Source organism: Pyxicephalus adspersus, chromosome 3 (genome assembly GCF_032062135.1).
Source record: "Pyxicephalus adspersus chromosome 3, UCB_Pads_2.0, whole genome shotgun sequence".
Lineage (NCBI taxonomy): Eukaryota > Metazoa > Chordata > Amphibia > Anura > Pyxicephalidae > Pyxicephalus > Pyxicephalus adspersus.
Genome location: NC_092860.1, coordinates 51358995 through 51382458, shown reverse-complemented (window position 1 = coordinate 51382458; position 23464 = coordinate 51358995). Strand labels below are relative to the sequence as shown.

Below are 23464 nucleotides of genomic sequence, written 5' to 3'. Positions count from 1 at the left end.
GGTCTAGCCCTGTGCCCTCACCTGCACTGGCTGCCAATATGTAACATTCATGTTTGTTGGTCTATTGGCAATGTAAATGCAGAAATAACATGCATGCTTTAATGCACCCACCTGGTGTGAATGGGCCCTAAAATAAAAAAAAAAGAATGCAAAGTTTTGGCTATGTTTGTGTACTAAATGTCCTTCTAATAATTTTCAGGTATTAGGCTTCGTGTATTATTATAAAATACAATGAAGTAGTTCACTTATACCCCCAGTCCCAGGGAAAGTATTGGTTCTATGACCCCCTGGCACATAATTGGATGTTTGTTCTCACTTCCCAGCACTTCACCTCTGTTGATACAGCAATAAATGAAGCTTCCAGCAGATGTGAGCATTTTCCTCCCCCTGTCCCATGTGTTCAGTGGTCACCCCGGCTCACTTGTAGCCTTTTACCTCAGAGCTTGCCTGCATTAGAGAAGAACAAGCCCAGCTCTCCCCTCCCCGCTGTCCTCCCCCCTCCTGCCGGGCGCAGGCGCAGCTCTCACATTCGGCTCTGCTCGGCACGGCTCGGCTATTTCCGCCTCTTTGTTTTAAACTCCAGCCGGAATTTTTTTTCCTCCTCATTTCCAATCTTCTTTTTTTAACTAAGGGGGGACTCGTCGGGAGCAGCAGCGAGCCCCTGTCGCCCGCCTCCCTGGCACGGGGCCTCGGCACCGGCACATATCTGCCCTTCCTTGGCTTTGGCAGCTGCACAGCTCTCCACACAGCGAGGCTTCTTGCCCTGTGTGTCTGTGCCCGGTGGAGAACCCCTCCAGCAAGCAGCGGCTCCGGAGACACACACGGTAAGTAGAGCGGCAGAATTGCGGCAGGTCAGTGGGTGACCCCTCCACCCCCCTGTAAAGTGTGGGGAACCTGGGCTCCCTGGTACAGAGGAAAGAGAGGTATAGTCAGGACTGTGACTCCCCCCTCCCTACCTTCAGCCCTCCCTTTTTTCTGATCTAGCACATCTCCTCTGTTTAAAGCCCCACTGTACAGAGATATGTGTGCAGGCTACATCCCCCCCAGTAATGTCTCCATCCTGCCTTTCATCATACTATTCCAGCACTACCCCCCTCCTCCACTTTCTGTGCACAGACCCCCTGGCTTATGGCCTCCAGGGGGATTCACTAGTGCATCTGTCTTGTAACCCCCCATTCAGATCCTCTGTGTTTATTTACCCTACCCCCCTGTTATTGCCCTTTTACCCTTCAGCTCATCCATTGCTCTATGTCTGCCATGGCCATGCATCATTACCAGTCTTGATGCACCCCGTGCCCCTCAAACTCTTCAGTAGCACTTAGTTGTTGTGTCATCACATTTGATTTCTCTTAATACCATTATCAACCCCGTCCCCTTAGCGCAAACTTGTCACGATTGTCTAACAGTCAACAAATGGACAGGGTAAAGTCCAAACTTTCTTCTAGTTTTGGGTAAAGCGATGATGTCTTGGAACCCCATGTTAGTTTTGTATTGCGCTGTCACATGGCATACAGTTATCCGGGATGTGTCTGGACGAACCACAAATTGACATGTCACCATGTCCGGTATAGAGGTGAAATGTTCCAAAGTGGAGCCATGTTCCATTGACGTTGATCATTTCTCTCTCTCCCTGATGTACCTACACGACAGAAAGTCATGGGAAATCTACAGGATCTCAAAAATGGCTTTAGATCTACTTTAATTCTAAATGTCCCACTTTAGTCTTTCTACCTGGCTCATTTGGCACCTTGACTTATCCCAGGATCACTTGTCTTTAAACAAACAAACACCTTTATTGAGTAGCCCATTAGCCTGACATCTCTATTGAGTGGCTAATCTACATATGACTTGTTTCTATTCATTATTGTGTTGGTAGGGGTTGTCTAGCTCCTTGCATAACCTCCTATTTTGTTTTGAGCTCATGGAGTCAAGAAATTATACTGTATTTTCTACTATGCCATGTTCAGTCACTTTCATTACTTCCAATCTACTTTGTGTTGGGCACCAGGCAATGTTTTGATCTCCCAAGGTTCAGATAACTTCTCTTTCAGACATTCATTATGTACTGGATCATTGTTTTTGGGTTCCCGGACAATGTTGCTATCGCACTTTTTCCATCTTAAGGTTTAAATCAAAGCACCTTTTTCACCTAACTTTTAGGTTACGTTTTCAGATCTTGCATTGTCCCTTTATTGCTCTTTGAGGTCTATGGCCCTTGTAATTAAGTTGTCTCTCTTTCTCGCAGTGTCTTAGTGAAGTTGTGTTGTCTTTGAGAAGTACTAAAAAAAGTTGACTGCTACAAAGTAACAACTTGACAACCTTAAAACTTCTCAGTCATTTGTATATAGGAATCTCCTTGCTGGCAGCTTATATTTTTCATTGATGTTGGTCAATGTATGAATTGCTGTAGAGTTTTGGTAACATTTACACACTTGTCTATGTTATTCAGTTGTTTCTGGATTTGTATTCCACATTGAGTTCCTGACAGTAACTTTTGTAATTGTCGTGTTTTCTGGATCTTTTAAACTCTTCTGTTGTGTCCTGTCTCTAACTCATTGACATGTCTCTTCTTCTATGTACCCAACACCTTACCCCAGTCTAAATTGACTTCTTTTTAATTTCTAAAGATTCTGATTAGGAAAGTGTTACTGGAAATGATCTAAAAAAAATAAATTTCTGATAGGAAGTCTAGTGATAAATTGTCATTATTAGCTATTGAGCGTGCCCTTTTTTTTGGATTAGATGAGAGTTGCTGAATAACGAATGATCTGCACCCACCACCCATCTGTTTATGAATTATGGATGTCTCTCAATTCTAGTGTTGTGTTAAGGCTGTGATATGTGGTGCTGGGTTTAAGGCTAGTTTTGTGATACCAATATATCATTTTTTTATTCTTAATATATTATTAGTGTCGTTTGAAATGTTGTTAATGCTTTTCATTGTTTCCATGGTACCTGGCAGCTTGTAACTGGTAAAAGAAAAACTAACACCTGCTAGTGACTTGACAGTGGAGATTTTAAAATAACATTTAAATACCTTGTTATCTTTAGGCAAAAAGAATGAATTGTAAATGTAACTATGGTTTATATGTTTGGTCCTTAACAATAGAGCGGTACAGCTTTTCTTTCTGTAGGTACCAATGAAAAGTTGAGTAGGTAGTTGTTTTTGGAACTGTACAATTGTCTCTAGGTCAGATGTATGTATTGTCAGTATTTTGCACTTTATTTAATACATAACTAAAACTATTTAAAAATGCTTTAAAGGGCGATCCTTTTTAGACAAAATATAGTTGTTCTTCTCCACCTAACCGGCCTGATGACCACAATTTGCTGAAACATTTGCTTTGTCATTAAAACTTTCTCTTGAAAGAACTGTACCTTAAGACAATTCTTAACCCCCCTCCCCATTTACCAATATGTGAAAGGTTAAAATCAATACAAATTTCACAGTGTTTAAAACTGTAAGCCAATTAGTTCATTGATCTAACTTCCTGTAAGTCTTTAAGTGATTTTTGTTTTGTACCTAAAATAAAACTTTTATGCTCACTGTTTTTGGAAGATATTTCAAAGGTGATTTTAAGTACTAGATGTTATATCTCAAAGTTATTCTGTACTTTGCCCAATTATTGCCTTTTCAAGCTTCAAATGCTTGCTATACTTACCCCCCCCCCTCCCCTTCCCCTACCCAACTTCATTTAGTTTCTGGTAGTGCAGAAGTTAAATTGAGTTTAAACTCCATGTTGCAATGTGCTTAGAACTCTCTCAACCCAGCACCAGGTTCTCGGCTGCCATCCACCCAGCACCAAGCCTGTCACATGGGGGAAAAGGAAGTCACCTAGTGTTCCCATGCCTGGAAGCACTTGGTATTTCTCTTTCCTCTTTAATGGCAGGAAAGACAAGTTTGTGCAGTTTGGGAGTGCTTCAGTTAAAATGTATCAAAGCAGGGATTTAAATTAAAATTCCCTTGGCTGCATGGTGTGGCTTGCAGAACAAGGCAGCAGGGGAATGATTGCCTAGAGAAGGAGCCAGTAGTAGGGGTAGTTCTAGTTCAAAGGAAATTTTAAAGTGGAAATAAACCCCACCACATTTACTGTCCCTGGTCATTGCAGGACACCCCCCATCTTCTTCCTTCTTTTGTTAGCATTTGCGAGTTTAGGCCATCTTGATTGGCTGGGCCAGGTTGACGTTCTTTCTGTTCTGGTACCAACGTTGAGCTGCGCATTTCAAAAGTAATTTTGACAGTTCCATGGAGCAATCAGACAGCTAAGATTGCCTATTGCAGAAGGGACATCACCTGTCCCTCATTTATTAATGTCCTGCCTGAGCCAAAGTTTTTAAAATCGGAACTTTCATTCTGCTTTATGTTAGGCTTTACCATCGAAAGACGTTTATTTTGTATGGAGGAGTGTGGAATTAATGTGTAAGGCACATTTGTTCTTATTAGCTATGATGGCAAAAATAAAACCCCTAAAGGGAATTCAACTATTACTTTTTATATATCCAAACTATGTAATAGAAATAAGTCCAAACAGGATGTCTGTAATCTACAAGCAGACCTGTATGTACTGTTTAATTGGGCAAATGACATTTAATATAGATAAATGTAAATTTATACACGTGGGGGCTAACATGCATGCTTCATACTGTCTAGGGGGAATACAGTTGGGGGGGGGGTGGCAGAAATGGAAAAGGATCTGGGGGTTCTGGTAGATAATAGACTGCAGAGATGGAGATATAATCCTGCCCCTGTACAAAGCATTGGTCAGACCACATCTGGAATATGCAGTCCAATTTTGGGCGACATTTAAGGGGGGATTTGATCACCCTGTATAAATATATAAATAGTCCACATAGAGACCTGCCTTCCCAATTATTCACTTTGAGATCATTAAAAAGAACTGGAAGGGCCATCTTTGCATCTGGAGGAAAAGAAGTTTAAGCTCCGGATAAGGAAGGGATTCTTCACTGTAAGGTCTGTGAAAATGTGGAATAGGCTCCCTCAGGAAGTAGTTTCAGCAACTACTATAGATTGCTTTAAAGAAAAAGCTGGATGTATTTCTAGAAGCACAGAATATAACTGGGTATTAGGGCTTTAAACGTCCGATTACCTCATGAAATCGGAAAGGAATTTTTTTCCCCTGTTAAAGCAAATTGTACCAGGGTTTTTTTTGCCTTCCCCTGGACCAACCATGTCCATAGGGTTTTATATCTGGGATATGTTTATTTCCCTAGTGGTTGAACTTGACAGACTTTTGTATTTTTTCAACCTGACTTACTATGTAATTATGTAATTTATAAAAATATGTTGGAGAGACATATTCTTTAAGATCTCATGATGTTGGTTTTGAGCATAGGTTTGCTTTTGTTTAAGTTTATAAATCTGTTTGTTACATTTAAAAATAAGGGTTGTGTTGAGCTGTATACAAAACATGATCCTACTCAGTAGGGGAGATGCAATGCAGTGGGCAGTTCTAACCAACATGTTTAAAATACTAAATCCAGAATAAATGACAAAAATTGACCTTAAACTGTAATAAAGACATATGACTGAGGTAGGGATATTAGTTTGTGAGCCCCTTAGAGGGACAGCTAGTGTAGGTCACCTCAATAGGGCCTAAGGAAAAAAGATAGTGTGCTTACATTTATTATTAGTTCATTTTGGAAGAGCATTTTTGAGTTGAAAGTATAGCAGATAAGTGAACTGTAAAATGCAGCTTTGATAAATATTGAGCCAATGTGTAGGATGACCGAAAAACTGCCCCTCATAAATATGTCTGTATAATACCATCGATAATGGTCCTCTGGTTATCAAATGGAGTCAACTGTTTGTTCTTTAAGCCGTTCTTATTACTGACACTTTAATAAATGAAGCCTCAAGAAATATCATGTCAAGTGTCTACACTGCTGGCTTATTACTTCTCTTTCTATAAGTGGCTAACTTTAATAATAAGGAGTGGGTGGGGTGGGGGACATTCAATGCAGGTGTATAGGTGTATGCAGTGAATGTTCAAGTATCACACTCATTTCTCTATAAATATGCAGAAGTTCACCAGGAGCATAGGTAGTGCTGCTGGTAAAATGGGAGAGTCTGATCTTTGTTTATTGCTGTACATGTGAGAACTGGTGATGAATCCTTAAGGAGGAACTAAACTGAAAAGTGCCAAAAAAAAAATACACTTACCTTTTATCCCGCAGGGCAGTCCAATCCATCCGGGGGTGCCTTGCATCGGGTCCCACCATCCGTCCCGGAGCTGGCAATCCAGATGCCGCCATCTTCTCCACTTCTTCCTGGTTCTTCATCCTACATCATCCGACCAAGGCGCGAGATCGGGTGACGTAGGATGAAAAACAAAACATTCCGACCTCACTGCGCATGCATGAGATCGGCAAATTTTTCACTGGAGTTAGGTAAAACGTACCTAAACTAGAGAAGATGTGGTCAGATTAACCTTTTTATTTGCTTAGAGCTGGGTCTGCCCTGTCAGTTTTAAAAACGCATGTAAACGTTCCTACTGTGTTTATATATGATTTTATGCACTTTTATTAGCGCTCTAAAGCTTGCCTTTAAACCGCTGAAAAATGTCTATGCCGAGTTTTTCACACATTAACATTTTAAGCATTTTTAAACGCAGGAAAACACAGAAAATCCAGCGTTAACCCTGCATTTTAATTTTCACAACGTTTCAAGTAATGTTATCTATAATGCTCAAAAACCTGCCTCAAAGAAACGTCCTGGTGTAGATTAGCCTATTTGAATGTATGGTAATTTCCAACATGGGCTTTTAAAACCTCAGGTTAAATGCTGGGGAAAACGTCCGTGTAGCCTTATCCAATGCCCTTGTTTTGTTTTTCTTTTTCTTTACCAGTTGTTTTCCTGTTTGGTCTTCAGTGAAATCATTGTAGTAGTTGTAGTAGTTTTGTGTGGACATACACATTTTTTTGTTGTTTGCTAAAAAGGTTCAAATACAAATGGGGAAATATATTTTTTTTCTCAGAGCTCCTCTTTAAAGATGTTATGTCACTAGGCATAATCTACATAAGTGAAAGCATAGGCCAGGCTCATCCGGTTTAAAAAACATTTTCATGTAAACATTTCCTAAATCAGATTCTTCATTGGCTGCTTTTAAGTACTTAAAGTATTGAACCCGATAACAAGTAATGTGGCATTTTTTGTAGGCTGAACTTTCCAACCCTGGAGGCAATTTACAAAGAGTTGAAGCTGCTCACTGCTTGTCAGAGCTCTTAGTGATACTTTAAGAGATGTTTGAAAAACACTATGCCAAATCATCCACTAGCAGAATAGGTTAGGCAAGAGAATCCAGTTATTCTAGTCTAGGAGTCATCTGAAGTAAATGATAGTTTCCTTAAAAAAATAAAAAAAATAAAACACCTACTACACTTGATGATCTTTAATAGCCTAAACTATGTTCCTGTGATAAAGACCTGCTGACTGCTATGACCTTTTTTTTACCATTATACCATTTTTGCATTGACTGCAACATAGCTTTTTAATATGGTGGATATGTTTAAAAGTCAGCCATTGGTTTTTAACTTAAAGAACCTTTCAGATATCTTCTGTGTCTGTCCTTAAAGCTAACCTATACTCAGTATTCTGTGTGGTTCTACATATGCAGTACCCAATATTGTGACATATTTGGCTTATCTTTTGTTGTAATATGACAGCATGAAACTATGTCTGTTGCCACACCAAATATGTTGGCAACAGAAGCTAAAAGCCAACACATGAAAATACAACAAGCAATACTAGGTAAGTTTCAAAAAATGTTAATATTGACAAAGGTTTGGGTACAGGTCCACTTACATAGGATGATTCCTTTTTTTACTGGTGCTTTCCAAGACGAATGCCTTTGTTTTGGGCCTCCAGGAGCTGTTTGTCATAAAGTGCAATTATGCACTTTATGGCAGACTTGCCTGCCAGAATAAACCTCTCTGAGGTGCTGCGATGGCCACTGGTGCTTCCACATTCTTTATGGTTTGTAAACCATCATCATTGGCCATGTTGGAGTGACATAACTCCTGCACATGCATACATTCGTGTTCCTGAAGAGTTTTCTAGAGTTTCTTGCGCAATGAGCAGTTTGTGCCTCTCAGGTCAGTTTCCACTGATAATAATGATCTTTTTCAATATCTTCTGTGATAAGGGTGACATTTTTCTCCCTAGCAAGCAACGTAAGAGGCATTTTTCCCACTAACCACCACACTAATATACTGCGGATATAGTAGTTATAGCAGGGTTAATCCATGTTAAAAAGTTTGAGAAACACTGGCCTAGACTGTACACAATGACCCAGGTATTTAACATTTGTAGGGTCAGTTCAACTAGAAATGTCCTGTACAACTAAGGCCAAAATATATGTGTTTGTGGTTGGGACATCCTTTTTTAATAGTTCTTTCTATAATTAATTTATTTTTTTAGTTTTGCTAGGATCTGCATATTGTGAATGATTTCTAGAGTGTTTTAAGTTTGTGTAATAACAAGATGAATTGCGAAAAGTGTTGGAGGATGTTGTAAACTAATTATATGAAATAGTGGCTCATATTAATGATGTAGAATCAAGAGTAGCTATTGTCAGCATCAAAATTGTATAGTGGTAATATGTCTGTTCCTAAACCGTACAAGTAGATATGGAAATAGTCGGTGCCCTATGTTTTCACTGAGTACAGAAATTGTTCTGCACAAGGGATCTGTTTGATATAAATAATCATGTCAATATAAGTTTGAATTTAAAATGCATATCTTTTTTTTTTTTTGTGTGTGAGCAGGGGCATCTATACTTCCTTATTGTGTAGGTTCTGCATATAGTTTAGGTTCTGTATATAGGTTCTGCTTCCTACTTTATAGTGTTACACAATAGTTGTACTTCTTTCACAATGGAAGTCTAAATCAGCTGACTTACTGAAAACTATGCATATCTTTATGATATTCTAGCAGGAGTTCTGCAGGTATGAAAAATGGTTTGGCTAAAATAAATGGTAGTTTATTGGCTAGTCAACAAATATCTACATTTATTAAATAATAAAAGTATGGAAGAGCAAGCATGTCAAAATATTCAATTGTATAAAAAATTCATTTAGGTGAACACACAATTCAAAATATGTGCACACTGAAAATACATATACTTTCTATTTTTACAAAATATTTGTATAGTATTATTTAGCTATTTATATTATATATAAATAGTTGTATATACATAAATAACTGCCTGGAAACAGCCGTATATGCTTGCTACTTGGTCTAAGGCTGGTCATATTTTTCTCTATTCTTTTGAAAAGTCCATCCGATTGTTTCATAAAATTCGATAAACTCTTTCGAATGCTCAATCTATTTCTGTTTTATCAATTTTTGAAACCGCAAGCATCTTATATCTGTTATTTGAGATATTCGTAGGGCTCTGGTTATAAAATGGGGAATCAGACATCTTCCGGTGGGAATCGGTCTGTGTGTTTCAATCGCAATTATTGATTCCCACCAGGGAATGTCAGACTCCCTGTTTTATAAACATAGCTCTTGAAGTGATTAATTTGTATTTCATTTGATTGCAAAGAATCAATACTAAGGAATCCCCGCACATTGGTGTACAGTGTGTGGTAGTATGATTGATTTGGCTTTCAGTTGATTCAGTAGTCAACATTATTATCAAGTCAATTTAGTGAAAAAATAATGTAGTAGGGATGCTCTGGTTTATTTAGAAAAATGAGTGGAGAATCTTTACTCAATTGATGAATTGTAGCAGCGTAAGTTTGAATACCCAATCATATGCAGCTGAAATTTACATGAATTTTGTAATTCGCAAAAATGTTTAATTGAAATAAATCTTCACTCCTGTATGGAGGAAAGATTCTCCACTCCTTTAGTAAATTATAATTTTAAGTATTAGTGACTTAAATTGGAATTTATTATTTTAAGTGCAAACACATGACATGTGTCTGCCCAATATACTAAATATAAGGGTGATGACTTATCTCAACATTTGAGACAAAGTGATCAGACCAAGCTGATGAGAACACACTTTAGTGCAGGGGTGTCAAACTCAAATACACAGTGGGCCAAAATTAAAAACATAGACAATGTCGTGGGCCAAACTTGAAACTGAAATAGCACCGCTACGACAATTCCGTGTCAAGAAAACGGCGTCAATTCAAACAGCTTAATGTTCTGAGTGTCTGGAACCCTCTCTTCACTGAAATAGCACCGCTGCTACACCATAGGCAGAGAGGCCGCTGGTCTATAGACACGAGTGATGCAGCTACTACAATTCCCGGCATTAATTGCGTCTATAAAACAGTCCAATGCGGGGCCACGCATAGGCAGAGAGGCCGTTGGTCTATAGATGTCAGTGATGCCGGGAATTGTAGTAGCGGCGCTTTTTCAATGCAACGACGGGCCAGGTACAGTTCATATATAGGATTCCTTTGGGGGACAAAAAAAAGGACCAGAGTTTGACACCCCTGCTTTAGTGGCTAATTTACAAATGTCTCTTTATATTACAACATTATTATGGAAGAACAAGCTCTTACAATGGGTTAATTCAAATTCTTGGCCTCCGTTGATATATTTGTTGAGTATCTGGGTTAATAATCATAGGGCATCTTGATTGACCTGTCATGGTAATGTAACTCTCATGCAAAAGCATGAGACCTGCTGTTTTGGAGATGATATGAAACCTGTGGTCTGGGCACCACAATCTGACTCGGAGCCAAACAACTATTTCTCCAATGATTGTGTGTCACTTGTTGCTTTATATATCCCACCATATGAGAAGTGCTATTATAATGTTATTGGTATTAAAATGTGTTGTTCAGTTCATCTGTCAGTGGTTATAATGCTTTGGCTACACAGTGTTAATCAAAAGCATTGCTGTACTCTACCAACAAAAAGGTTTAGCAAAGTTGAGCAGATGGGAGTGCGTTATCCACATATTTTATATTAGTATGGTTCTTTGGGGCCTATTATCCCATATGCATTAAAATGTATAGTAATGCATGACCTGTCTGCACATTGTATTACTGATCCTCTCCCATTAAAGTTCTGACTAATTACCCATGCTTTAAGTGTCATCGGAACTACTAAATGACATGCTTGTCCTGAGTCATTGACTAAATATATATTGAAGCAGAGTATCTGCATGACAGCAAGGTGACTTTGTTTTTCAGAAAGTTCACAATAGTAGCCTACTTAGTTTTCTTATGACACTTTTCCACTTTTATGACCAAGCCACTTTTGATCTCTAGGAGTGACAATGAATATATATGGTGGAAAATGAAATGACAATGTAGTTGTCTGCCTGAAAAAATGTAATACGTGAATTCTAGCTTGTATTTTCATTGCAGATCATAGTGAGCCTTGTGATTTTTAAGACAGTAATCTAAAAATGTAGAATACATTAAGCTCCTGTGGTAATAGTGGACTTTTTCTTTCTTCTTTTTTTTGTCAGATGTTTTTTTTCATGTCAGATAGTAGACATTGAACTTGGCTAAATGATTCAGTGAACACTTTTGTGATGATCAGGGATTGACGTCTTGCCATACCAGCCCCACACCTTTCTAAAGCTACGTACACATGGCGAATTTTTATCGCCCGATAATCAGCATCGGCCAAATATCGGGCGAAAATCTGCCGTGTGTACAGTCGGTGTCGTCCATCGTCCGAACGACCGACCTGCCGGATCCATGGACGATAGACGACGACCGATCCTAATGAAAGGGAAGGGGGAGAGCGCGCAGCAGGGTGCTGCTCTGTCGCTCTCCCCCTCCCCTCTCCATACAGCATGAACGGTGCTGTATGTACAGCACCGTTCATGCATCGTACAGTCCCTTGTCAATGGAAAGGATCGTGAAAGATCCTTTCCAACGACAAAAATTGCAAGTGTGTACGCAGCTTAAGAGACATTAAAGCTGTGTCGCTACCCCCCCCAAGAATTTTTTTGATTTTATATTGCAAAGGTGTAGGCAGGGCCACACATTACACAATTATTATCCCCCCTCCATATTTTGTTCCAACTTTCTAATGCATATCCCCTTAGTATGTACCATTTTTTCCAACATATTTTTATTGTGATCTAACTTTTCACTAACCATCTGGCTGAAAAGGACCTGGAAGAACACTGTAAAGCAAGGGTGCCCAACCTACTGCCCATGGGGTCATGTGCCATAGACCTGGCAATCTGCTGTGTCTGCTCCCTGCCCACCTTGTATTATAAGAAATTCGCAGCAGCAGCATGACAGCCGTGTCCATGATTCAAGACTGCATTTAGATTGGCGGTAAGGTTGCGGTGCTGTTACCCCTTCCTTATGCCATGGAACCTTGGCTCAGGGAGATGCTCCATACTGCTCAATATCGCCTGGAGTCAAATCTGTAAATGCTGCGGTGTGAGGGTCTGAGCAGCTGGTGGGGTGCTGTTACACGTAGCTGGATGCTTACCTCCTGTGAACCCCAATTTCTCTGGAACAGAGAGATGGAAATGTGGGAGCCAGTAGGAAATGCCTTTTGGCCCCTTCCTCATTAAAATGTTCTACCCATCATATCATGCTACTCTGTCACACAAGGCCTTTCCCTTTACTCCATATGAACCCCAATTTCTCTGAGAAAAAATGTAACTGTAACCTCCTAAACTTACATCACTTGAGCACCATCACAAGATGAGAAAAGCTATACCTGTCATACCGTGCTACCCTGTCACACATAGCTGGCCATTTACCTTCTGAGAACCCTAATTTATCTACAGTAGTGAAATGGAAATTTAGGATAAGTGGGGAACTCTTGTGGCTAACCCCCTCGCCCACTAAAATGTATCATTACTACCATACCATGGTGTCCTGTCACATATTAATGTCTGCTTATGTTCTTTGAACCCCAATTTCTCCTGAAAGGGGAGCTGTAGGTATAATAAAATGTAGGATAAGTGGGAGATTCTTGTGGCTAAAACTCACCCTAAAATTTCATTGCTGCCACATCACAAGATGAGAACAACTTTAGCTACCCTGCTACCCTGTCACACACCTGGACACCCAGTTTTATGGTCCGCAGCAGGAGCTTATACTGCATATATACAAGGCAAAGCCATGATACACGTCTAGGTCTTTGCAGCAATATTATAAGTGATGATCTGATGCTGCTTCTGTATGCCTACAGCCCCATAATGCTTTGCAAATAGGGTGAGATAAAGACTACATGTCACTACTTAAAAACCCTACAGATAAATGATCATTGATCCAGTGATCATGAATCCAATACAAAATATTTGAATTTCCCGCTGCTCCTCCCGCCCACACAGATGTATGCACTGACACCATCAGGAATCGCCGATGGACACGTACGAGAACGCCGAGGGAGGGAGAAGACAGGGATCCGACCGAGAAGACAGGCATCTGGTGCTGGAGAATTCTGCCGGAGGACGGGATCCAATGGAGGATACTAGCGGCACCAGGTAAGTATGGCTTGATTCTATTTTTAGCTACCCCGAGCCTACTTCGGGGTAAATGCTTTCAGCATGTTTTTTTACCCTGAACTAGGCTCGGGGGTTAACCGCCCAGGAGGTTAAAAGATACAGGTATCCCTGGGAAAATTTTTAAACTCTAATCTATCCTGTAACTTCCCAGTGATTAACTTTAAAAATGTAACACATTCTTCTGGTTGTCAAGAAATGTTGATATCAAGGTACATTCATCATTTAGGAATAGGGAAAAGTTACAGCACCTTTCAGGGTTTTTTGTGGTTTCTTTGCTATTGCTGAGATTTACAGTAAGGTTGAACAAAAAGATTGCATGAAAATGTGAGGAACTAAAGCCTTTTTAACACAATCCCTTCATTTCAGGGGTTTAAAAATAATTAGACAAATTAAAAAGCTGAAAATAAAATGTTCATTTCTAATACTTGGTTGAAAACCCTTTGCTGGCAATGACAGCCTGTAGTCTTGAACTCATGGACATCACCAGATGCTGGGTTTCCTCCTTTGTAATGCTCTGCCAGGCCTTTACTGCAGCGGCTTTCAGTTGCTGTTTGTTTTGGGCCTTTCTGTCCGAAGTTTAGCCTTCAACAAGTGAAATGCATGCTCAACTGGGTTCAGATCAGGTGACTGACTTGGCCATTCAAGAATATTTCATTTCTTTGCTTTATTAAACTCCTGGGTTGCTTTGGCTGTATGTTTTGGGTCATTGTCCATCTGTATTATGAAACGCCTCCCAATCAATGTGACTGCATTTAGCTGGATTTGAGCAGACAGTATGTCTCTGAACACCTCAGAATTCATTCGGCTGCTTCTGTCCTGTCACATCATGGATAAACACTAGTGTCCCAGTGCCACTGACAGCCATGCACGCCCAAGCCATCACACTGCCTCCGCCATGTTTTACAGATGATGTGGTATGCTTTGGATCATAAGCTGTTCCACGCCTGCTCCATACTTTTTTCTTCCCATCATTCTGGTAAAGGTTGATCATGGTTTCATCTGTCCAAAGAATGTTTTTCCAGAACTGTGCTGGCTTTTTTAGATGTTTTTGAGCAAAGTCCAATCTAGCCTTTCTATTCTTGAGGCCTATTAGTGGCTTGCACCTTGCAGTGAGGTGGAGAGTGTTGTTCACTTGGTTGGCTGTTGTGAAGGGGTTTCTCTTCACCATGGAAATAATTCTGGGATCATCCAACACTGTTGTCTTCAGTGGACATCCAGGTGTTTTGGCGTTGCTGAGTTCAACGGTGCTTTTTCTTTCTCATGATGTACCAAACTGTAGATTTTGCCACTCCTGATATTGTAGCAATGTCTTGGATGGGTTTTTTTCTGTTTTTGCAGCTTAAGGATGGCTTTTTTCACCTGCATGGAGAGCTTCTTTGACCGCATGTTGTTTGCTCACAGCAAAATCTTCCACATACAAGAAACCCCGTCAAATCAACTCCAGGCCTTTTATCTGCTTAATTGATAATGACATAACAAATTATTTGCCCACACCAGCCCATGAAATAGCCTTTGAGTCATATGTCCAATTACTTTTGAGACCCTGAAATGAAGTGATTGTGTTAAAAAAAAGCTTTAGGTCCTCACATTTGTATGCAATCCTTTTGTTCAACCCACTGAATTAAAGCTGAAAGTCTGCAGTTCAACTGCATCTGAGTTGTTTTATTTAAAATTAATTGTGGTAATGTACAGAACCAACATTGGAAAAAAGTTGTCTCTGTCCCAATTTTTATGGACCTAACTGTACATTTATAATGTCATGTAGACAAATGAAGGAATGTGAAAGGAGTTGACACAGTTGCATCGGAACAAGTGTCCTTATTGTCAAGTATTTCTGCTCTGTTCTAGAGACAAGTCCAAAGTCAGGATTTTCCCTGGTGGCAGTAGCAAAAACGAGAAATGTAACGTGCACTGACAAAAAACAAAAAAAAGGAGTTTATAGCCCCATCACCACTACACTTTCTGCAAAGGAAATAACATCTTATGTTTTATATATTTTAATGTTTGTGTTGAATATGACACGAAAATTTGGTGAAATGTAACTGTTCTTTTTGTTCTACCATTAGAATGTGTACCTTTTTGCACTCATCAGCACTGTGTCTGAATGACAGCTCTATTCCTTCATAGCAATAAAAAAAAAATCCTGTCATTCATGCAGGTAATTCATTTTTCTCCTGAGAAATTGAAGAGTGATGAGCTGCGTTTGCAAGATCCTTTTTACCTGATATGACCATTCAGTGCATGTCTGTTGAGCTTTGGCGCTTATCTTTGCTCCATTCGCTGCTCAGCAACAACTGTAAAGCATCCAGAAGTTTTCTAGTTTGCCAAATCTTACACAATGGTGACATTGGTCTTGGAGGTTCTGAAATGTACTCCAATCCAAGCACAATTAAAAGGCTTAACAGTTGTTCAAGAAACATTTGTATTATGTAGCAAAATCTGTTGGCGGGCTATATTTTACTCTATTTTTATGTGTCTCCATAAATATTCTCTTCTCAGTTAGTCATTGGGAATCTATCTAAAGCAGAGCTAAACCAGCTATACACACCTATCCCCATTCTGTTGCAGGGCACTGCAGCCATCTTACTTTTTCAATTCCTCATTGGGATATTCAGCCATCTTAATTGGCTGGGCCAGGATAATGTAACTCTTGAGAATCTGGGATTGCTGGATATCCTGGCAACCTAGCTTAGTTTTTTTTTTTAAAGTTCCCTAGAACGATTAGCTAGGTCAAAATGGACCAACCATAACCAGTCCTTTTCTGCAATAATGACCTCCCTGATGAAAATTTATAATAGTGGAATTTTAGTTCCACTTTAATGGAAGAACAATTGACTACACCGCTTTGTGATCAGAATTATTTTGCTGATAATCGGTATAGGTTGTAATGAAATGGTGTCGATATGATACTATGGTTGTCCACAGACCTCTCCCCTTTGTGCACATTACTTTTTTGGACTTGATAGTAGTTGGGTTGAGTGTGTGTATATATACTTCCTGAAAATTCCCCAACAGTGTGATACATTTTGAGGTTTCACTATCCAATAAATTTTAGTTGGGCTACGTTCAGTAGGGCTGGTATTCATAGGGTTACCTCAGTGATCCACCACTTAGGAACCACTTCTGAACCTTCCAAAGCCCAGAATCTCATTGAATTAGAGTTGTTAAATCCCCCTTTTTTTGTGGCCCCCTGAAAGTGGGGTGGTTTCATTGCATTTTTTTTCCAGAAGTTCCATCCATTGTCTCAAGTCAGTATGCCACCAAACCTCTTTGTGAATTTGAATGAGAACACCTTCCAACCACATTAGCAAGCATTTGCAGTTGAAAGTGTTTTTAAGGACAGCAGATGACCCATGTTACTTTGCGACACTTAGTGAAATGGCTATGTACTGCAACATTTCAGTAGCACCTCCTCGTTGCTTCTGGGCACACGTGGTTTAAAATGAGTGTCCAGGAGACGTCATCCTCCCATCTGAATTTGGCCCTAGCCACTTTGTTTGTATTTTTAGCCTTCTACTTGATGTTTAAAATATACATTTCCACTTAAAATTGCAGCAGATTTGGGCCATATTGTTTTATGCATTTGTTAAGCTACGTACACACGTCAGATTTTTATCGCCCGATAATCGGCATCGGCCAATTATCGGGCGAAAATCTGCCGTGTGTACAGTCGGTGTCGTCCATCGTCCGGACGACCGACCTGCCGGATCCACGGACGATGGACGACAACCGATCCTAATGAAAGGGAAGGGGAGAGCGCGCAGCAGGGTGCCGCTCCGTCGCTCTCCCCCTCCCTCTCCATAGAGCATGAATGGTGCTGTATGTACAGCACCGTTCATGCATCGTGCACTCCCTTGTCGTTGGAAAGGATCGTGAAAGATCCTTTCCAACGACAAATATTGGAAGTGTGTACGCAGCTTTAGTCCCCCCTGTGTTTTACGCAAGATAAACCAACTGGCATCAAAATGTTTATGGGTGTGTTACTTTGCAGATAAGTTTGTTTGTTTTGTTTGAAAAAGTAGAATTCTGTTTGAAGCGCTTGGATGCTGCTCGGTTTCTGTCTATTGCCTGGAGAATTGATTGTTTATACAGACCTGCCTATGTATACTCATGTTTACCTAAGATAGATGGCATGAGATGGCATGAGATAGCATCAGCTCTGTATGGGTACCAAGCTGACCAAACCTTTAATTTTAATTGGAGCAGATGGTGCAGCAGATCTTTTTAGTAAAAGATATTGGTCCGCTAATTATTATTATTATTATTATTATGAGTATTGCAGTTGTTTCGACCCCACGTTGTCACATTTTTCTGCAGTTCCAACCATTTGTGCATGGTTATATAATATTTGCCCTTTGTTAATCTTTAAACTTTATATCTGTGCATTGAATTACAGGTGTTTGTGTTTTATTAGCATATTGTAAAACGTTTATTATTTTATTTACAGTCCCAAGCCTTGTACAAACATACATCTATTGTCATTGGAAATTACCTTTTAAAGAAAGCAGAGTGAATGTGAGCTGTACAGACAGGGATTTTCTAAGGTGTGATGAGGGGAAGCCCAGGAAAGTGGGTGGCACCCCAATACACACCTCACTATTAGGAAGCAAGAGTGGGTGTTTTTGTCAGTTAATAGTGATCCAGCAAGGCAAATGGGTAAATGACGTTGGAGGACAGTTGCAATAGATGCCAGATTTTTTATTTTTGCCTGAGATAAAAACTCATCTGTATCCACGTTTAAAGCTGAGCTCCAGCTTTGCCTTTCTTTATGCACACTTGCAGATAGTCATTTTATTTGCTAAAAACAATTAGTCATATTTCCCTGCACGCTGTGACTTCCACTCAAAAGCATTAGAAGCTGCAGCAGATGAGCATACCTCATTTTAGTCTCATGGACTACAAGCATTACCAGCTCACTCCTCTCCCTCTCATTGCTATCCTGGCCCTCCCCTTTCAGCTATTTACTTTCTGCCCTGGCAGTTATTTAGTCTTGGCTTCTTTTATGGACATTGCATGGCTATGTGCTGACACACTGGGCCTGATTTATTAAAGCTCTCCAAGGCCTGGAGAGGATACACTTTTGTCAGTGAAGCTGGGTTATCCAGCAAACCTGGAATGTTGACAGAGATGGTATGAAGTGCCTAAGAGCACAGACAATACAAGGGAGCCAAGTTTTGTGATTTATTTTGCTGCCTGGCATGGGATTTTGGAACTGGTGACAATGAACTGGTTAATGGGGGGGACTGGGAGATTAAGTTCAGTATAAGGAGTAAAGCTAAGTACACACGTGCAATAATTGTCGGAAAGGATCTTTCACGATCCTTTCCAACGGCAAACGACTGCACGATGCATGAATGAGTGCTGAAAATACAGCATCGTTGGGCTCTTTGGAGAGGGGAGGGGGAGAATGACAGAGCGGCAACCCGCTGCACTCTCTCCCCTTCACTTGCATTACGAACGTTTATCGTCCGTAGATCCACCAGGATGATCGTTCGGACGATGGACGGTGAGCACTGTATGTATACACACACACACAAGATTCTCATCTGATATCAGCCCTGGGCCGATTCTCAAACAGGAATCATTGCAAGTGTGTATGTAGCCTGAGGTATTGAGCAAGATATAGGTTTGTTTAGATTTCTGTGTCAACGTAGGAGAGAGGATGATGTGGTTCTTGCAGTCCTTGATCTTTAAAAACAATTAATAGCTGTAGGACACTGAGCTGAGTCATAGAAGATCTGTCCCTGTCTACCTGCAATGACTTGCCTCCATCTCTGATTAGTCACATCTTGCACCTCGATAAATGGGACCTAGGGTTTTTCAAATGTCTGTCCTGCAGTTTTGTTACCATCACCCTCTATAGTAATTGTCAATATATTTCTAAGGTTTGCTGACTGATACTGGTTCCCTCATTGCTGGCTAGATGGAGGACCCACCACACCCACAAGATCATTGATTTGGTTTGGAAATGTGTATCTTAGGTCTCAACTTTAATTAACTTGGAACTGTAATATACCATAAATATTTAGTGACCAATATGTCTAGAAACATATTCTAGTATGTTATTGCAAGCACCTAGAGGTGTCTGCACAGCTTTAGTAATGTTGCATGTCCCCAGAGTGCTCCTGACAAAACCAACTGCAATCTTCAGCAACTTTTTTCAAGGCAAACTTGTCGAGCCGTACAGAGGTGGCAGAAGTAGGAGGAAAACTGTTGTATTCTACTAGTAGAAATTGCATAATTTAGTGCCTGTGTTGTGCTGCTCCTAATTTGTATGACATAATGTTTTGCGGGTAGGTAACCTATATTAATCAATGGGTGAATATTTTACTTACAGGAGTTACAATAGATATATAGGGGCTGACATACTTCTGAACATGTAAGATGCCTAGCTGTTGCACTGGAAAAATGTGGATGGAAATCCAAAATCAAGTAATAATACACGTTTCCAGTCTTTTTAAATGCTGCAGTATTTATTAAAATAATATTTTTTATTCCTGCCATGTACCTTGTGCAGGCACATCTGATATGACAGCTGTCCCGGAACGGTGCCACTTTAAATCACCTTTGTGGGGACTACAAATGATTGTGTCGACACATACTGCAAAGGCCACCACTGTGAAAATTAGGAAGCTGGACTAAAGCAGTGATGTGCAATCAGTGCTGGAGCATGTTCATGTAAACAGGAAGTGGCTGAAAGCTGGAGATTAGTAGCACTGAGATGCAAAAAAGGATGAGAAAAAAAATACAATTAAAATAGTAAGTTATGGTGGGAAGAATTATTAGTAAGGCATTTGTTTATGACTGTGTTTTAGGGCTGAATTCTGACTGGTAGTGTGGTTGTGATACGGTTATGTGCACACATCGCCTGATACGAACGGTTGGGCGAGAATCTGATATGTGTACAGCAGTCACCTTAAGTTGTTTGTGAATCCATCAGCATAGATCCATGAATGACCAATGAGGAACAACTGCTGTATAAGATCACAGTGGGGTACCACTCCCTTGTTTTCCCCCTCTCAATACAATAAAATGGGCCCTATGTGTACAGCACTCATTCCTTCATCTGATACTTTTCTGAATCTGAAAAATTGCATATGTGTATACAACCTCACACCCTGCACTGCTTTCTTGCAGAAATCCATAGAAAGATGGCAGTGAGTAATTCAATGCCCCCCACTGTAAAATATTCAAACTTTTGGTTCTTTAAGAACCTGCAGTGTGGGCAATTGGGGTGCCAGCCGCTGGGAGCTGCCCGGGAATGCTTGTTCCTGTAGCAGGTCTAACAAGCTAAATATCATTTAGTTAGGGCTTAGATCAAAAGTCTACACATAATTGTTTGAGTCAGTAACTTTAAAGTATTAACAAAAATATATATAACAACACTTGGGCACTTCAACTTTTTGTAAAAAGCCTGTATTTTTCTCTCATGGCAGGTACCTTTCATCTTACAAACTGCTTTTCAGTACACATATCAGTTTCAAAGAGGAACTTGAATAAGTAGCTTCCTTTTTTCCCATGTATCGAGATTTATTTTAAATCTTGGCAGTGTAATGATAAATCAGAAAATATTAACAGGAATGGAGCTTGTATGGCCTATGGAAATAAGACATTGCTGGCACATGGCACTTTAAAATTATTACCCATCATTGCCATCCCAGCCTGCGTAAATCTGTGAAGGAAATACATTACATATTATACATTACAATACTTCTACTCATCAGCTATAGCTGTATACTGCAGCCCCCCCCCCCCTTCCCTAACTATGTTACCCTAAAACAGGAATTGTGTTACTGGCAAATAAATAAAAACTGCAGTAGTTTGCTTTATCTTCTAAATTTTAAATATACTTTAGTAAGTTTGAATTGTGTATATGTTGGACCTAAAAGCCATTGTCTTACCCTTAAATGTAGCACTGCAAACTGCTTTTAAGATCTTCCCTCTTAGTTCCTGTTAGTGACGACTTGTCACCCAGTCACTTTTCCCCCGGGTCATTGTCTGTTGCTGCAATTTGTGGCGGAGACTTCTCTACCCAGGAATGTCCATTGCTAGTCAACGTTGGAGTGGGAAGCTAGAATCATCAATTTTCCTCTTCTATGTCTACGCATACCCTCTTTCCCTGCCCTATCGTCTTCTAAGCCATCTTGCTTTTTGAAGCTTGTGCCATTGAGCACCTCCCAAAGAGTTATTATTTCAACATTCAAATTACAGAGTTATTTACATGACTTCTGCATTTTTATTGCCATGATTTAGATGCTTGTAAATGCTCCCTGTAGTAGACATTTGGATATTATTGACTTCTGTAATCAGGACTGCTAGGATGAGCTTAGAATGGGGTACGTGGAGGCAGATTGGCTGCCAGTTTTCAACCTAACCAGTTCAATTGGTTTTTTGGATGTTTCAGAAATCTATGGGTTGTATGCTCCAAATGTTTCTCACATGAGTGGAAGCCAGAAGGTAATAGATCAGATGTTCAGGATCTTTTGTACACCTTACCACAATATACTTCTGGTCGGAATTTACCAACATATCCAATCACTTCACCACTGATCAAAGAACACAAAAATCAGTTGCAAATTACTGAGAAAGAGGAAGTTGTACTGCTAATAGTGTACTGACCCTGCATGGGTAATGAGCAAATATGGCTCTACAATGATCGATGTAAATAAAAACATTTTAGTTTTTGACATCTTTATGTATGTGGATATTATGTGATTGCCTGGTGTTTAGTGATTCTACAAAACATCCACAACAAATGACATTTTGCAGCAATACTCACCTTTACCCCAGTACTGTCACTCTGTCTGCTCCTGTCTGCCTGAGTTTCTGATAATGCCCAATGGACATAATTCTGTGTGAGACAGATCATCATGCCAGTGAAGGCCCACAGTATTTGGTATAGGATGGAGCTATATTATGCCAGTACATTAATGCTATCCAGGAGGAAAACTGACTGCCCATGCTGCCAGAAAACACGGTGTTGGATTACATCTCATTCTTTCCTTTTTTTTGGTGGAAAGCACTATTTTACATGTCCTGTGATTACTGTGTGATTATTATGAGCAAGTCATGGTGGATTCTGATGTATTTCCTATATAGTGACTGTGACTGTTTTGCAGCCTGGTTTCAGTAGGTTTGCCATGCTCATGAAGGTCACACCTCTATTTACATTACTAGATGCCTCTTTTATAGGGAGCAAAATTTGTTCCTACTTTTAGAAACCTGATTGCTACTTTAAAAATGGCAGTTTTAATAAATTGGAGCGCACAAAAAAACAACAAATCTTGTTATCTGCTTTTTTCAAGTTGACTCTTATAGTGATTTTTTACATATACTAGCTGAGTACCCGGCATTGCCCGGGTATTTATTTATTGCAATCTTATATTATACAGGAAAAGCAAATAAAACTGTAGTGTTAAATCAAAGAAATGTTTTGTAAGTACAATATACAAATTAAAATGTAAAATCTTTGACAAATTGACTATAATATTACTTTAACACAAAACTTGATTATAAACAACATTTTTAGTTTCACCTCCAGGAGCAATGCTCATGGTGTTGTACTGTCTCTGAAGCTCTAGATGTAGAAGCTCTATCTCTTCTATCCTGTAGTCTGGTCTCACTGTAATCAGGACTGCTAGGATGAGCTTAGAATGGGGTACGTGGAGGCAGATTGGCTGCCAGTTTTCAACCTAACCAGTTCAATTGGTTTTTTGGATGTTTCAGAAATCTATGGGTTGTATGCTCCAAATGTTTCTCACATGAGTGGAAGCCAGAAGGTAATAGATCAGATGTTCAGGATCTTATGTACACCTTACCACAATATACTTCTGGTCGGAATTTACCAACATATCCAATCACTTCACCACTGATCAAAGAACACAAAAATCAGTTGCAAATTACTGAGAAAGAGGAAGTTGTACTGCTAATAGTGTACTGACCCTGCATGGGTAATGAGCAAATATGGCTCTACAATGATCTATGTAAATAAAAAC

General features: G+C 39.8%; 1 protein-coding gene across 1 annotated transcript in view; it reads left to right on the top strand.

Annotated features, from left to right (window-relative positions):
- Positions 1-543: 543 nt before the first annotated feature.
- The window catches only part of PCGF3 (polycomb group ring finger 3), a 43331-nt gene continuing 20410 nt past the window's right edge, over positions 544-23464 (top strand). The window contains exon 1 of the mRNA XM_072404557.1: positions 544-824. The gene's annotated coding sequence lies outside the window, so the exon portion shown is untranslated. The remainder of the gene's footprint in view (positions 825-23464) is intronic.